This window comes from Triticum aestivum, chromosome 5B, assembly GCF_018294505.1.
Source record: "Triticum aestivum cultivar Chinese Spring chromosome 5B, IWGSC CS RefSeq v2.1, whole genome shotgun sequence".
NCBI lineage: Eukaryota > Viridiplantae > Streptophyta > Magnoliopsida > Poales > Poaceae > Triticum > Triticum aestivum.
Window position 1 is genome coordinate 640,909,185 of NC_057807.1, and position 17,814 is coordinate 640,926,998.

At 42.1% G+C, this 17,814-nt stretch overlaps 1 long non-coding RNA gene across 1 annotated transcript; it reads right to left on the reverse strand.

The window, feature by feature from the left end:
• Positions 1-981: 981 nt before the first annotated feature.
• Positions 982-1,931, reverse strand: LOC123117330 (uncharacterized). The gene is made up of 3 exons (XR_006457341.1): positions 1,740-1,931; positions 1,509-1,589; positions 982-1,349 (listed from the first exon to the last, which is right to left on the reverse strand). It is a non-coding gene; the product is annotated as an uncharacterized lncRNA (long non-coding RNA).
• Positions 1,932-17,814: the final 15,883 nt, after the last annotated feature.

Here is a 17,814-nt window from a genome sequence, read left to right on the forward strand (position 1 = left end):
ACGCCTATTATTCCTGATGGAAGGAAAACCTTTGGTCAGAATACGATCGTAGTTTTTGTTAAAAATAGGTAGTATTGAGGATGGAATTTGTAGAAAAAATTTGTACAGAGTATATTACGACACACATATTATATTTTGTTGGGCTAGCTAACTGTGTGCATGCATGCATCAAGTTGAGTGGATACGTTGTAGTCACGTGCGTGCTCTTTCGAAAATCTCATGCGCGATTCACCACTTATATCTTGGAATCTGTGTCTATGGATGAAATTATATTGTACCAAGGTGTATATAGTTCTGCTTGTGCCTTGGAATATGGATGTAGTTTTTATTTGGTATGTATGTTTACAAATAAGACTACGAGGAATTAACTAGAGTATATGTAGTGGATTGTATTTTGTAGCAGCAATACAATATGGAGTATATCATAAAAGAGAGTATTTTCTACAAATAATAATAATAATAATAAAAGAGAGTATGATCATATATGCCGCCGGCGAGGATTAATTATTTGGTGACATTGTGAATCTTAATTTGTGTACACTCAAAGTGGGAGTACGTAGAATGAGTAAATTTTAAAGAGAGTGATAGAATGGAGTAGTTTTACAACAAATTAATGCGTATGCAGTATGTTGTATTCTGTTAAGGAAATATGGAGTATCTCCACTTAAGAAAGTATGGAGTATGTAGTATGTTGTATTCTGTTAAGAAAGTATGGAGTATTTCCATTTTAGGAAGTATGGAGTATGCAGTATGTTGTATTCTCTTGAGCAAGTATGCAGTATGTAGTATGTTGTATTCAGTTAAGAAAGTATGTAGGATTTTCCTTCTAAGAAAGTACGAAGTATATAGTATTTGAAAAATCTAGTACATAATATAATTCATGGAGTGTATCATAAAATGGCTTATGTACGCCCATGGCCGGCCTCTAGTGAGAACAAAATAAATGGACAGCGGCTGCGTTACAAACTTGAGCCATTCTGGAAAAAAGGAAATACATACATCCTTTATTTCAGAACGAGTATATTTATTATATACTTCTATAATTAATTCATCTGGTATAAAGTATACAAGATCTAGTACGTAGATTATGGATGCAAATGTGATGTCCGCCATCCATGCATGTGATCATGTATTGATTAAAACTGATCCAGCCGTGAGTTCTTGTCATCGCCATGTGCCGCCGTAAAACGTCGTCGTCCCGCCGTACTGGAGCAGCAACCCATCGATCGTTATGTACAGCCGTCCCATGCCGGTCCTTAACAACTTGGCCGTGCACCGCCGTACGTGGTAGTTTCCGATGAAATCAGTAGCATCTTCTGCATCTTGGAACGCGGAGGAGCACGATCATTCTGCCGTATAACATGTAATTAAAACACGTACGACTGGAGATTTAAAAATAATAATATCATAAAACAAGACACCAGTTAGCAATTAGTTACACATCTTGCCCGTCTAATCAATCAATACCTTCATTTGTAAAAAAATATAAATAAAAAATCAGTCAATACCTTAAACGTCCGCTTGCTCACATGCATTCTACCAATCCAACCGGCTGTGCTTGTGACCAAATATGGTAGTTTTCTCATTTTCTGCAACGCCAAAGGGATAGAGAGAAAGGAAGATGTCAAGCCCATTAGTTGAATGAGCACCTTGCGGTACCGTGAGGCATTGTTGGCCGTGAAAAAGGGGAAATCAATTAGCAAGAAACATAGATGGAAAAGAATCGCCTAATTGAGTACCTCGCTCTCTAATTTCCGTCGATCCTAATCCAATTATTGCATCGGTAGTAGAGAAAGAGGGAGAGAGAGAAACAGAAGGAAGATTATTAATTTCTGTCCAGATCTGATTCGTTTGGAGGCGCATCCTTATCCGATCGGTTATGTAAACAACGATGACCAAAAGAAGGGCCGGGAAAATCGGAAGAGAGGCAGGCTATCCAATGAAACAGGGCACCAATAATATGAGTTTTCCTCAGACCCGCAACCCATTAAGAAAATCAACGCCATCCCCTTGATGAGATCGGACGGGAGTAAACATGTAGGTAGTTACCCCATAGTGGTAGGATGTATTTTTCCTATATATATATATATATATATATATATATATATATATATATATATATATATATATATTCACATCTCAAAATTTGTAACTTTCTCATTTTTGCGGTATGTTTATTCTGTTTTGCGCAGCAACCATTGGATTCTCCTAATGCTAAAACCGCAAAGGTGCAATTGTTACTTGGTGGATTCCACGAAGATCCCGGGAAAAGACTGGTCGCTCCTTAAGGACCTTCTCGATGATTCTCTTTTTGTTTGGAATAATACAGGAGGCCTCACGGTTGAAAAAAAACTACAAAGCAAGTGGCAAGAAAATGATTGCCTTCAGATGGAACAATCTATCATGTACGCAACAACCGACGACTAGTCTGACTTGTGGCTTCTACATCTACATTCACATGAAAGAATCCATACGGTCCGCGAAAACGTTAGAGCAGCATGATAAAATCCTCAAATGGGTTCAAGAAGTACAAAACAATTGGGCCGAAGTTGGCGTAGTGCTCGAAGAACTACAACTCAAGTTCACGACTATCATAAAGAAGGATGTCCGCTCGTCATCCGACATATTCTATAATAACACCGAAGAAGATGAGTCCAACCAACAAAAGGGCCTAACCTAGCTTATTTAAGCGGGCACAACTGCAGCCGCGACTAAACATATTTGGCCTATTAACTATGTTGTTTAACTTTATCAGCAGACCATATTTGGTGATGATGTATTTTGTGTTACTCATTTATTCTGAATGTACTTCTCCTTCTTTATTTTGAATTTTTACCATTAGTTTTATTCCTGATTTGCTCCCATTTATTGAGAACTGTTCTCTATTTCCATCAGCTAACACTGATGCTGCCATGACAACATTTTTTTATTCTAGCCTGGTGCAACAATCAGTGGCGGGCGCTAATAAGCACCCACCGCACATACTTTACACAGTAGTGGCGAGCGTTGCAACTGGACTGCCGTTGCTAAGGTTGTCGGCCACTGCTACGTGATTGATTACACTATCGGGCAATTTACACCGCCCGCCACTGTTTGGAAGCTACCACTGGCGGGCGTGCGCCTGCCACTGATGCCACTTTAGCAGTAGTGGGCGGCCCTAGGAGGCTTACCCGCCACTGCTAGGGATTCCTGCATTAGTGATCTAATAATCTTAGGTGGCAACAACAAGATTTGGGGCTAAAGAGCTATGGATTGAAACAATCTCACCGAAGATGGTGGAGTCACATGTTGAAGGAGACAAGCTGGTGGATGTGAACATCACAACCTTGGGGAGGAGCTCCCTTTACTTTCTTGCAAGCTCTTCCTTCAATCTTCCTCGTAAGACTTGCTACCAGGACAAGAAAAAGGCAGTTCCCCCAACTACACGTCGGGGATGGAGTTGCAATTGAGACAAAAGTGGTTGAGTCCCCAGTTTGTGTCGAGGGTGGACTTGCAAATATGACAAAATGGATGGAACCCAGTTGTGTATCGATGATGGACTTGAAATTGGGACAAAAAAAGGCAGGTTGCCAATTGCATGTTGGAGTTGTAGTTGTCTCTGCGAACGAAAACGGGTGCCCCTCCCCCTATTTGCCTGTCGAGGGTGGACTTGCGGTCGGGTGGGGTTGCAACTAGGACAAAAAGGGTCCTCTCCCCCATTGCCTATCAAGGATGGACTTGAAACTAGGAAAAAATGGGTATCGAACCCCAGTTGTGTATCGAGGGTGACTTTCAACTAGGACAGAAAAGGCGCTTGTCGGGGGTGGAGCTGTAACTGAGAAAAAAAGGTTACCCCAAGTTCCGTGTCGAGAATGTACTTGCAATTAAGAAAAATGGCGAGGCCCAATTACGTATTGAAGGTAGACTTATAACTAGGACAAAAAAAAGAATGTTAGAGGTGGAGTTGAAAGTAGGACAAAAAAGGGACAGGCCCAAGTGCATGTCGAGGATGAACTTATAACTGGACATAAATTAGCTGGACCTAGTTGGGTATCGAGCGCAACCCAGAGTCTATCTCTTCCGAAGAGCATTACCTCTTAGACATCGAACTTGAAAGAAAATAGAAATATACAAAGACAAGCTACATAGCATGTATCTTCCACTTCTACAACACATGCATATCAAATGGCCCACAAGAGTGCATGAAAAAATGGCCCGATAAAAAACCACATGTGCAACATGAACCAACTGACATGTGGACAAAACTGAATAAGGAGACACACGAATGCATTGGCCGACGACACGAGATCAAGAGTTCGTTTGAAAATTACAACAAGATCCAAAGGACAACAACTTACATGAGACATTGCTAAATCTCATTTTAATGAAGCTTAGAAGGAATGGGAACAATGTTGAAATGAACTAGGAAGGCAGCGGCCGTGATAGAGCTGCCTTTTGTTGTCTCATTCCATTCTACGCCACGGCCTAGAAACAACATAGTGAAATGGATTACCGGCGTGTCGCGATAATGGGCCAAGAAAAGCAAAGCCAAACATGTCAACAAATGGATGCGCGACAACAAAGAACAACCTTCGAGGCGGGAGATCGAATGCTTGCATAAATTTCATAAACTAAATTAAACGATGGTAAACTTAGATGTCTTGTTAAAAGTCATCTAGATGTGATATAGTAATTCTGTTTCTTCTTTTCTTTTCAGAAAAAAAACCATTTTCTACGATGTGCCATACTACTACAATGTGCAAAAAGCAATAACGAACGCTTCACTGTTCCAATTCTAAACCGTGTCATACTTGAAAAAGAATTAAATCACAACCCATGTCATACTTGACAGCTAATGCTATGATCCAAGTCCATGCGATTCGTACTGATTCGTAACAGTAATCTAATACAGGCGACAGTAGCGGGCCGTCCGACTTTGTAGCGCTGTGCTGCGCGTATAAGTTTGCTTAGTTCTGTGTGTAGTGCTCGCTCTAGAGTTCGCTTGCTCCATTTTCTCCCTTTTTCCTTTTTCCTTCGTTTTCTTTTGTTTTCTCTTTGTTTTTTTTTTGTTTCTTCACCGGTTTCAATTTTTCCTTTTCTTCTTCTATCAGGCTTAGTTTTTTTTTCATGTTTTTTTTTGTTTCTTCTTCTTCATACTTTGGTTTTCTTTGTTTCTTCATGAGTTTTCTTCATTTTTTGGTTTCTTCACTTTTACTTTTGTTTATTTGTTCGTTTTTGATTGTTTTTTTTCAATACATGTATACTTTTTTTCATACAGGTTGTAAATTTTTCATCTATATTTCAAATAATTCTTTTGTACCCGTTTAACATTTTTCAAATACATATTTAACATCTTTTTATGAAAACATGCTTTGATTTTTTTCCAAATACGACATAAATAGTTTTTTAAATACATGTTGAATGAATGATAAAAACATTTTCTTGCACTATGTTAACATTTTATTACATTGTATAAACATTTTATGAAAATGGCATGAACACATTTGTGAAACTTGTGAAGATTTTTACAAATGTGAATTACATTTTTTGAATATATAAAACATTTTATTGAATTACATGAATACTTTTTAGATTGTATAACCCTTTTTCAAATATCAAATACATTTGTATTGAAATGTGAGACATTTTATATTTATCACATTTTTCGTACAAAGTTTAACATTTTTCATACATATGTGTGACATTTTACGTACACATCATTAACATTTTCGGTATACATGATTAACATTTCTTTACTTTTTACATTCACATTTATACATTTTTCGTATATGACAAATACATTTTTCTATACATGGTTAACATTTTTTCAAATGCAAGATTAACATTTTTCAGGTCCACATTGCGCAAACATTTTTTTGAAAAATGTCTCATACACATTTTTGTAGCTTGGGAACATTTTTTACCCACGCAGTTGCTCTGCACGAGGTTGCCACCCACGGTAGCTACACCTTTTATCCACGCCGTTTAGTGTTGCATCAAGATCTCTATTTCATAATTGAAACTTTTTTCATCACGATGTATATCTTTTTTACTTATGAAAGTGGGAGTTCCAATTCTTTTAAAGCCATCAAAATTAGTGTACACAGATCAACCGACACTCTACGATCTAACCCATCTAATTAAATCTAGGAGTTGGCGTTGCTTTCGTGGTCTGCCATCCGATATGAAGGATCATATTCGTTGTTCTGCCATAGTCCACGCACGTCCCGCCCCAATCATGTAGTCATGACCTTCCTTATATAGTCCTCCCCTAATTAATAGCATATCCAATACTCATGGTAGCGCCAACTGATAAATTATATCCTACCTAATGTCAAGATGTAATTCACATCTTAAGAAATATTAGTGTTAAACGCAATTAATCTATTTCCTAATATTAACATACATTGCAGGTACACGACTATTGTTTTAATATATTGCCTAATATTAACGTGCATTGCACGTACACAACTATTAGTCCATTTGAATGCAGAACAACAGATCAGATGAAAAAAGATTTTGAAAAAACCTGTATTTTTCTATATGATATATAAACTTCAAATTGTAGAGCTTGATTGTAAGCATGGCAGTTTAGATATTTACCGTGTATCAAGAAACTAGCATTTTCTGTAAAACATTGTATTTCTTGTGTTTCGTCGAACTGTAAAGTTTCAAGTTTACAAGTTTTGTCGTTCTGGAGAAAAAAAGGCGAAATGCTTCGCACGAATCTTCAAATATGGCGAGCGGTGCGTTACCACCTTCCCCATAGCAAGCACACCGCATACAAACATGGCGAGCGGTGCGTTACCACCTTCCCCCACTCGACTCCAAGTCAAAGCTCGCTAGCCTCCGTTTCTTTCTCGCCGGGATATTCATTCCATCTACCCTCCTCTCGCTAGCCTCCGTTTCTTTCTCGCCGGGATCTCCATTCCCTCCTCCTCTCGCTAGCCTCCATTTCTTTCTCGCCGGGACCTCCATTCCCTCTACCCTCCTCTCGCTAGCCTCCCCCCTCTCGCTAGCCTCCCATTCTCTCGCTAGCCCGATCGAAGCCCTAGACCTACACAGCTAGCGGCCATGGAGAATGACCAGCCTCTCGGCGGCGACGAGCCTAACCCGCCTCCACCACCACCCCAATTAATGTGCAATGCAACATATGTTGCTTAATATTAACATGCGTTAATTCACATACATGATTACTGGTCAATTTGATGGGTCGCAGTTAAACAACATATCGGACAAGGTCATGCAATTTTTTTTATCATTTTAGAGAAAAAAAAAAGCGAAATGGCTCACACGGAACATAAAATACTAAAACGGACGACGTCGTGTAAAAAAAAAGGATTGCTTAGCGAGCGGTGCGACGTCGGTCAGATAGAGGCAGGAAACCAACGGGATATATTCGCGAAGACGAGAGAAACTGGTAATCAAGCGTTGTGTCTGTGTGCGTGTTAGCCTGGCGAGGGGCCCGCGCGCGCATTCCGTCGGGCACACCGCCTACATATATACCCCAAGAACACGCCGTGGATACCAGTACACCACCCACAAGCCGCCGATCGCCAAGGATCCCTTCGCCACTCGACTCAAAGTCGAAACTCGCGTTTCGGCCGTTTCATTCTCGCCGAGATCGCCATTCCTTCTACCCTGAAGAAAGAACTCAATTCCTCCCCTCCTCTCGCTAGCCTTCCCTCCTCTCTCGGTAGCCTGAAGCCCTCCCCTCCTCCCGTCGGCCATGGAGAATGACCAGCACCCCGACGGTGAGCAGTCTAACCCGCCGCCACGCCACCCCATCAGCTTCCGGACGATATGCTCCGAAATATCTTCCATCGCCTCCCGTCAGATCCCAGCGCCCTCGCTGTCGTCTCCTCCGCCTACAATGCCTGGCGGTGCGTCGTCCACGACGAGGAGAACTTCCTCTGCTCGTTCCGCGCGGCACACCACGGCATCCCACCACTCATCGGCTTCTACTTCTACTCCGACCCCTTCAAATGCGTGCTCCAATTCACCCCAACCACGCCTATTACCTCGCCGTTGCCCCCCGCCCCCGCTGGGTTCCGTGGCTATGCCTATGGCTGCACGCACGGTCGTCTAATCCTCGGCGGCAGAGACGGCGACCGCGAGCTCCTTCTTGTCAGGGATCCTCTGACCGGCGAGGACCACCCCATCCCGCCGGCGCCTGGCTCCCTCCCAGGGCAGAGCTCCAGCGCGGCGCTGGTATGCGATGCGGACCACGCCAAAGGCAAAGACTGCCACTCATCGCTGTTCCGTGTCGTCTTTGCATATAGCGAGAATGTTCCACCCGGCTGGCACCCGCCCACGGCTCTCATCAGCACCTTCGCCTGCGTGTACAACTCAAAGAAAGGAAGCTGGGGTGTCCGTCCGGGAGCCACCATGGCCGTCAAATGCTATTTCGATCTGACGGAGATGGGTATTGTCATGGTCAACTCAGAGTCTGGGCAGCATCAGCGAGTTCTTCAATCGGACCAGCTGCCTTTCTCCTGTGTTTATCCCTACTCAACCTTTTATACTACAGGTACTGTTACTTTACAACAGTTAGAGCTAGCTAGGGAGTAATTTATATTCAGTAACGTATGCAAAAACATGTAGAGAAGTTTTTTTTTTAGGCAAACCCACAAAGCAAGCTTTTTATTCATCCGTCACAATGTAGAGAAGTTTTTTTTTTTGAGAAATCTCGCCTCACAATGTAGAGAAGTGTGTGTGTGTTGGGGGGGGGGGGGGGGGGGGTGGCGACCTACAAATCCATACTTCTTGGCCCAGGTCAGGACACGGACGGTTGGTCTACGGGGTACATATGTACCCTATATGGAATTTTTTAGTAATTCAACAAAAAGTCAACAATATTTGAAAATATTTTTGACATAAACTTGACCTTCCATTGTACTCGTGAGAAAAGTTTCACAAAAAGAAAATTCCTCTTTGACTTATTTTCAAAAAAGACAATTTTTTGGTCAAAATAGCATGAATAGGGACCTATAATAGCAAATAAATTTAGTATTTTTTTTTGCTGTGAAGTCAACATTGGTCTTTTTTTTTGTGAAAATTTATATACTAGTGCACAGGTAAGTCAAGTTTATTCTAAAAATAGTTCTTAACTATTTTGACTTTTTGTTTAATTATTAAAAAAAATCTCATATAGGATGTAGATACAACCAAGAACCAAAGTGTATTTCCCGCCCCGGTCAGGAAACCTTACATATTTTAGGCGCGTATTTTTTTTGAAATCTGGTATCCTTTTGTTCCCAGTGCATATCTAATAAGCAACAATGACACGCATGTTTTCACACAAAAAAAAACAATGACACGCATGGAAACATGTATTGGAATTTTGCTCATCTTAATTAACTTTTGATATTAATCAGTGACCTACTTTTTGTTGCTAGCTAGACTTTCGCACCGTGACTAGCTAGCTATGCTTGTAGTATCTTCCACGTACATGACACATGTCTAATGGAAATTTAAGCATAGTGCTTGTCTATTTGGTATTGTGCTGTTTTTCATTTGTATTATTAAACTTACTTTTTTGGGTTTATTTGTTTGATTATTTAGAAGGACCTGGCTATATTGATCGATTACTGTATCAGTGCATAGTTTCTTATATCTGGCAACTTAGAACATGTCTGCACAATACTATTATATGGAAGGTCACACATCAAGCGTGTTTATGTTCAAAGGAGATTCCTATGTACAGATGTACACCTAATTGAGTAAATATTTCATTTTCCTATGCAGTAGTTGATCTCTATTTTCTCACATTCCTGAACATATGGATTACATATGTTAATTGATGATTGGAGAAAAAAAGAAAGATAAAGATAGTTTTTACTTTTATCCTCAAGAAAGGTGAACATCCAATGGATACTTAGAATTCTGGAGTGCATGTTCTGTTTCAAGTTTGACTAACTATGTTCACGATAATCTGATACAATCAGTGAGTGGCGATAGGTCCATAAAAAATTATATGCGTGCAAAGCTGGCTGCAGTGATCTATATTATAGATAATTCGATATCTACTCTCTGAAAAAGATGTCAATGGAGTATATCATTGAAGACAATCAGATTTGGTTATGATAATTTGATGCAACATTTGCATAATGGCATCCTATTATCACCTAATAATTTCTATACAAGTTTAGCATTTTTCAAATGCATGATTAAAATTTTTCAAGATGAACATTATACAAACTTTTTTTGAAAATGTCTCGAACACAATTTTGAAACTTGTGAACTTTGTTTAAATGTAATATTCATTTTTTAATGCAAGGAATCACTTTTTTTTCAATTTTTTTTATAAATGTATAAATACTTTTCGTATGCCTGATTAACAGTTTTAATACACACGATGAAGATTTTATAATTCTTTTGATACACATTGTACATTTTTCATATGAATAAAAAATTATATATACACGTTTAACATTTTTTAAATGCGGGATTAACATTTTCAAAATTTTATGTGAAGTGTATTATTATATATGTTTAGAATTTTTGAAATAAAAATAAAAGTTTAAAAAGGAAAACAAAATTGCAAGTGAACAAAAAATGGAAGAAAACGCCCCCCCCCCCCCCCCCCCCCTACACACACACACACAAGCAACTTAACTTCAGCAAAGCGCCGTGGCGATTGGACCGGTCGAGAACCAACTGGACCAACAGAACAACAATATCCAATCAAGCCGAGGCTTAGTATGTAGTTTACAGATATGGTGAAATTGATTGTTAGGGTTTGAATAAACCTTCACCGCAGGAACTCCTCAGTTTATGTGTACATACAGGAGTACATATGTATATTCAAGTGTATATGATGCATGTATCCACATTTGACTTGTTCGGTTCGACTTCTTCAAATGTATATTTCAGCATCACAACATGTATATATATTCCTCGTGAAGTATATCTACTAATATTTTGTTGGGTCTTGTATCTTTCATGTTTATCCATGCAGCTGATAAAGTAGTTTTTGAAGATATACAACAGGACGAACAGAACAACAATATCCAATCAGGTAAGCAGGCAACTCAAGTGTGTTATTCCTTATGATGAGCTCAATGATGTTACTAGCTATCTTAGGGGAGATGTTGAACTGGCATGCAGTCTGTGATAGGATTTATCGGCAGAGCTAGTAATGGCTAGGTAACTTCATTGGCTTAAATCATATGTTAATTAAACAAAGTGGAGGTGGGAGCTTTGACCCTTATATGTCAAGATTTGTTGTAGATTTCAGATAGTATAGACCCTAATGAGCAAATGTTACCTATCAGCTTCGTTTGTCTTATCTTTTTACACTATCTTTCTTCATTTATATGCTGGTGATATTGTGCAATAGTACATGATCATGCAAAGAATTTGTACAAATGTTTGGATAAGTTTTGTGTGTGTATTTCTTGCTTGTATTCCATATGTTTCCATCCTTAATTTTCTTTTCTTATATTTCACTTAGCTGGAGAAATCAGTGCTCTAGGTGAAAAGTAGTGATGGAGGTGCTGACTAGTTTCCGTTCAATAAAGAGGTGATGACCGATTGTATCATATGCACCCTTTTTTGTTTTCTGAATGTTTCCAACGACCTTATCTTGAAATAAGTTAATTAAGTTACCATTTTTATTTTGTTGTAGGATCACTTGCTAATTTAGTAGGGGTACCTCTCAATAAGGTGAGTTATAGGTTAGCTTTATTGCATAGGATCTCGCCACAAATGCACTTCAATCATTATCCTAATAAAGTAATTGCATCAGTTTATGAAGGTGAAGCGTTTGTTGGCAATGAATTACCTTTCTTGGCCCCTTAGCAATCATATTTCGTGATCACAAAATCTTTCCTACCAATTATTTACTACATGTACTTAGGGCAGACCGGCATTTGTTTCTACGAGTTTAGGATTAGAATGGATAAGGCGGAAAATTTTCAGCCATCGAGTTTTTCTTCAAAAAGAGAGAGGATTCCAACACAAAAATATTATGGCATAAAAATTGAGCTTGAACTCCCTTGCTTTGATGTTTAATGTATGTCAACGGGTACGAGGCAGGACAATAAACTTTTGGGACAGTGGCTCGACTACAAAGATTGTCGTGGTAGTGGACGGGAAGTTGTAATGCAACACGCCTATGTATATTTAGTTGCTCCAAGAATGAGCATTTGGAGATCAACTAGTGTCACTGGAATGGAACAAATGCTCTTTATTTCTATGATAATTAGGGTTGCATAAAAGGAGCTCTCTCCATCGTGATCGCCAGGTTTTCCTATTTATATGGTGGATGAGAGAGGATGAAAACATTATAATTCTACCCTTGCCTTTTGCGGATTTATAGGAGGGTATCCTAGCCATATCCCCTCAGGTGGAGCATCTAAATTGAATATTGCCTCAGCTCCGTGGAGGAATTTATTCCCATCCCTCTTCTCCACCGTGGTAGAGACTCTTGGCAATACACCACAAGGGAAGTTTCAAATTGTGTCGTGAAGGGATCCCACCTTTGCCACAGGGGATGTAGAGAATGTGCCGTCTTGGGTGCAGAAGTGTCGTAGTGGTATCTCACTTGTTGCGTGAAGAGGGTGCCGAACTGGGCAGCGCAGGGACTCTTCCACCAGCAATGTATATAATTTTGGATTATCAAAATATATTTAACCGGTTGGACTAAGGTGTGTGAATGCACATGATAGTCTTCACCATGGTTACTGATTTAGCATGTATTGCCTCCATCCATGTGTAAAGGGCGCGCGTGTAGTTCTAGGTCGTCGATTTGACTAACTAAATATGTGTTATATGTTATCAATAGTATATTACTAGTTTGTATGCGGATGTAGTTTCAAAAGATATATTTTTGATCACATATAATACATATTTGCCTAGTTAAATGGTCGACCTAGATCTACACACATGCCCTATAGACCCGGACAGCGGTAGTATAACATTTTCACACAGTTTTATGATACTAACGAGATATTTATTTATTTTCAGGTACCAAACAGCTTCTGAGGTGATTTGAAACAATGGGCATAATTTCTTGAGCGTCAAGATTGGGCTTGTCCTAGTAAATATAACTATTCTATGTCTGTAATCGTTTATCATATTTACTGAACTAGATCTTGTTATACTCGATGAGTGTCCCTACAAGGGTCCCTAATATTCCTGGATCATTATACCTTCAAGAAGTGAGCTTTAAACTTTTCGGATATTGTGACCTAAACATATTTGTTTAATTGTGCACTTATGTAGCTAATGTTGTATGGAACTGATATGTCACTAGAAATATGTAGCTTTAAATACCAGTATATGTCTCCCTACCTACTATACATCTCCTAGCCTGATAAAAAATTATAAGTATCATTGGGCTTTTAGCGATCTGCATATTACAAGAGGTACCCATCTAAAGATAGGTTTTAGGTCACATATTTTGAATAGGGCATCAATCTGCTCCCTTCTATGTCACCATAAATATGTAGTAGTTGTTTCAATACTACGATATGTGTATCTAGCTACTAGAATATATCCTAGAATGATCGAGTACTATAATTATCTTGGGTCTATCTAGTCAATGAATTTGTCCTAGTTGTTGGGGATATAACTATTGAGTATAAACCGCCCAGGAGGGGCCGGTTTACCCTCAACCGTATTGAAGCCCATGAAGACTCAGAAGATGGCCTTTTACTATGAAGCTTAGAGGCCCGGAGCCCAAAGGCGGATTAGGGCCCATAATAGCAAACCGCCATGGTTATGTAAACTTGTGTTGTAAGTTAGGAAAGGAGAGACCGAGCCGGACCCTTGTATGAGTCGGCCTCGGGACTCTGTAGACCGGCCGGGCGTCAACCTGTGTATATAAAGGGACGACCCAATGGCGGTTCAGGGACAACAGACAACAACTCGAGACTCAGGCAAAGCGTATTTGCTCCCTGATTATCGAAACCCAATCAATCCCATCACAACTAGACGTAGGCTTTTACCTTCATCGAAGGGGCCGAACTAGTATAAAAATCCCGTGTCCCATGTCTGGTTTAACCCCTTCAAGCTAACCCGTAGCGATGGCTCCACGACTAAGTCCTTTCATGAGGACATCTGACGTGTTAATTCCACGACAGTTGGCGCCCACCGTGGGGCTATCGCATGATGGTGTCGAGTTCTTGAAGGGCTGCTCTGAAGGACTTAAGGGATACGTGGTCGGCCGGATGACCAAGAGTCGTCGCGGCAAGCTCTACATCGACAACGAAGGATGGGGCCCCGAGGCCGGCTCAATCGAGTACGGGTACCGGGTCCCCTTTGGCGGAATTCACGTTTTCATTGGCAAGATCGGTGAACCGGGCCCTGAGCCGGACATCTACACCGACCTCGTCGAGACGGCTCGGCGTGCAAGCCCTGCCCGGGTGAAACCCGCCATGAAGCATGCGTTCGTAGGATGTATCCATGGGATCGGATCTGAACCGGTGTCTGAAGGCGAGACGGTTATTTATTTCGATGACGAGTCATCCACTGGTGAAACCGAGTCCTTGTACCAAGTTCATGATGGTGTGTTCGAAGGATATTCCGATGGCAATAGTATTCCGGACCTCCTTGAACCGCCAAGTCGGGTTGCTATTTTTATGGTCGGAACACAGCCCACTCTGCAGTCTTCATCCACAGCAGCAATGAATACCAGATCAGCAGCCGCGGCAGGAGGCCCGACGCGCCGACCGGCTCAAGTTCTCTCCGGTTTGATGGATGCCTGGGCTACCTTATTGACCACGACAGTTACCCCGGAGACGCAGGATCAGCATAATGCGAATATTGCGAAGCTAAAGGACCAGATAACATAGGCCAAGGAGGATCTAGCAACGGAGGACGCTAGGTTGGCTGAAGAACGGGCCGCTTTGGATGCCCAGTCACAACAAATACAGGCGCAGAACTACCGGCTCCTGTTGGATCAGAATGCAACAAATGATATAATGCGGAGAAAGTATCGATCACGTCTGCCATCAGTCTTCGAGGGAGTAAATCTTTTCAACACGCCAAGGGCTAGGCCAAGTAATCCGGTAGCCACAAATCGGACTGACGCACCGAGGGCAGCACCGGATCAACCACGGACGATGGAACCACCTCGACGAACAGATAACCCGCCGCAATATGTGCCTACCCCACCGGGTCACTTCTCAAGTCCTTTGGATAATATGATTGCTGCAACATCTCACTTGGAAGCTATTCCGATGGAGGGCGATTCACTGGCAACAATTGAGACACGGCGGGCCAGAGATCTTCTTCAAACCGCCATGGTGCAGCAGCGGGCTTATTTCTACAGTCGGGATAGAATTCATTCCACTTCTCGTCCGAGCAAAAGTTACAGCAGGCACATGGATGAACCGGAAGTGTCTAGCAGTGCACGGCACCGGAATGCTCCCCAAAGACCCAATCTGGCACGTGGTGAAGTAAATGCTCAGGATGTGGTGGATAATGGCAGGGCACGAAGGGAGGCCGCTTTGGCAGCACAGCATGCGGGTCATTATCAACCCGCCCCAGTTCAACCTGCGGCGTCAGTAGATCGTGGTACTGGGGTAGCCTTCAGCTCCTGGGGAGTGCCTTGTCTCATTCCAGCTCTACGCAATGTGCGACTGCCTAAAGATTTCAAGGGTCCACGTAAGGTGCTGAATTATACGACGGATCAACCGCTTGAGGTGTGGGTCGAAAGTTATGAGATGGCAATGGAGATGCTGGACGTGGATGAAGCGGCTTGTGCAAAGTATTTCACGATGATGTTGGAAGGGACAGCCCGTACTTGGTTGAAAAATTTACCAGCTAACTCCATCGAATCGTGGGACCAGTTGAAGGCCCGGTTTATAGCCAATTTCAAAGACAACTGCAAACAGCCCATGTCTATTGTGGATCTGGATGCCTGTGTTCAAGGGGAGAACGAGTCAACCACTCATTGGGTGCGCCGGGTTTCAGAAGTCTTGCATTCTTCAGACCGGATTAGCGCTGGTCAGGCAACCATCACTCCGGAACGCAATTGCTGGTTTAAGTCACTAAAGATGAAGTTGGGACGGCTCAAGCGCCACTGTGATGACTTGGGCACCCTTATGGCCGCCTTGGTCAAGTATGCCAATTCTGATAATACCAAGGATCCCGATTCTGATGAGGAGAAACCAGAGAAGGGAAAGAAGAACGGCGGTGCCAAGGGACAGCAGCACAACCAAGGAGGCCATGGAAATAACGGTAAGCGTAAAGCGGATTCAGATTTTGTGGCTAACGCTAATGTGCAGCATCATAAGGGTAAACCGCCCCAGCGCGGCGGCGGAATGAATCTGGAGCGTTTGTTGAATCAGCCCTGCCCAAAGCATGGGATCAAGGAGGTTCCTGTAATGCATCTCTAGAAGGATTGTCACATTATGAAGGAGTTCAAAAACTCTGATCTTTTCCGGTATGATCAGGGTCCATCAGGCGGTTCAGGTCCAGGTTTTCATGGTGGCGGCGGTTCAAACTCTGGATTTCAGAATAATCAGGGCAACCAGAACAACCAAGGTGGTAATAACCAGCAGAATAATCAAGGAAATCAGCAGCAGTCGGGTTACTAGAGTCACCCAAAGCAGTTGAATGGTGGGCAGTATCATGTGTTCACTACTAGTTTGTGCAAGCGTGATCAGAAGCTTCACAAGAGGGCAGTTAATGCTGTTGAACCGGCAGTACCACGTTATCTGCGGTGGTCCGAACAACCTATTGTGTGGAGTAGGGAGGATCATCCGCCCCGGGTTGACAATCCGGGTCACCTGGCTTTGGTGGTGGCACCTCAGGTGGGAGGTTATAAGTTCACCAAGGTACTCATGGATGGAGGAAGCAGTATCAATATTCTGTATTATGAGACCTTCCGTCGCATGGGCTTGACAGACAAGAGTCTTAAACCATCCAACACTATTTTTCATGGTGTGGTACCAGGTAAATCGGCATATCCTGTTGGTAAGATCGCTTTGGACGTTGTGTTTGGTGATGAGCACGATTCCCGGTCTGAGACATTGACCTTTGAAGTGGTAAGGATCCATAGCCCGTACCATGCACTGTTTGGGCGACCGGCTTATGCAAAGTTCATGGCAAGGCCTTGTTATATTTACTTGCAGCTCAAGATGCCGGGTCATAAAGGGACCATTACGGTTCACGGAAGTCGTAAAATCTCTTTGGATTGCGAGGAAGGTGATGCGGCTTATGCTGAGTCGGTTTGTGCTACAGAGGAGCTGAAGTTTTATAAGGAAAATGTTGATCCGGCAGACATGACCCCTCTGAAGAAGCCCACCACTGAGCATGACCCAACCCTGCATTTCAAACCGGCTGATGAGACTAAACTTGTTGACTTTGTTCCTGGCGATTCATCCAAGCAGTTCAGCATCAGCATAAATCTGGATCCGAAATAGGAAAGCACACTCATCGAGTTCATCCGTGAGAACCGGGACATTTTTGCATGGAAGCCTTCTGACATGCCAGGTGTACCGAGGGAACTCGCTGAGGACACTCTTAATATTGATCCCAAGTTTAAACCGGTTAAGCAATTTCTTCATTGCTTTAATGAGGAAAGACGCAAGGCAATTGGTGAAGAGGTAGCCTGGCTGTTGGCTACTGGGTTTATCATTGAAGTGTTTCACCCTGAATGGTTGGCTAATCTGGTGCTTGTTCTCAAGAAAAATGGCACTTGGCGTATGTGTGTGGACTACACCGACTTGAATAAAGCTTGTCCGACCGATCCCTTTTCTCTCCCGCGTATTGATCAGATTATTGATGCGACGGCGGGTTGTGAGTGCCTGAGTTTCCTGGATGCTTATTCAGGTTATCATCAGATCAAGATGGCAGTTAAGGACCAGGAGAGGACAACCTTCA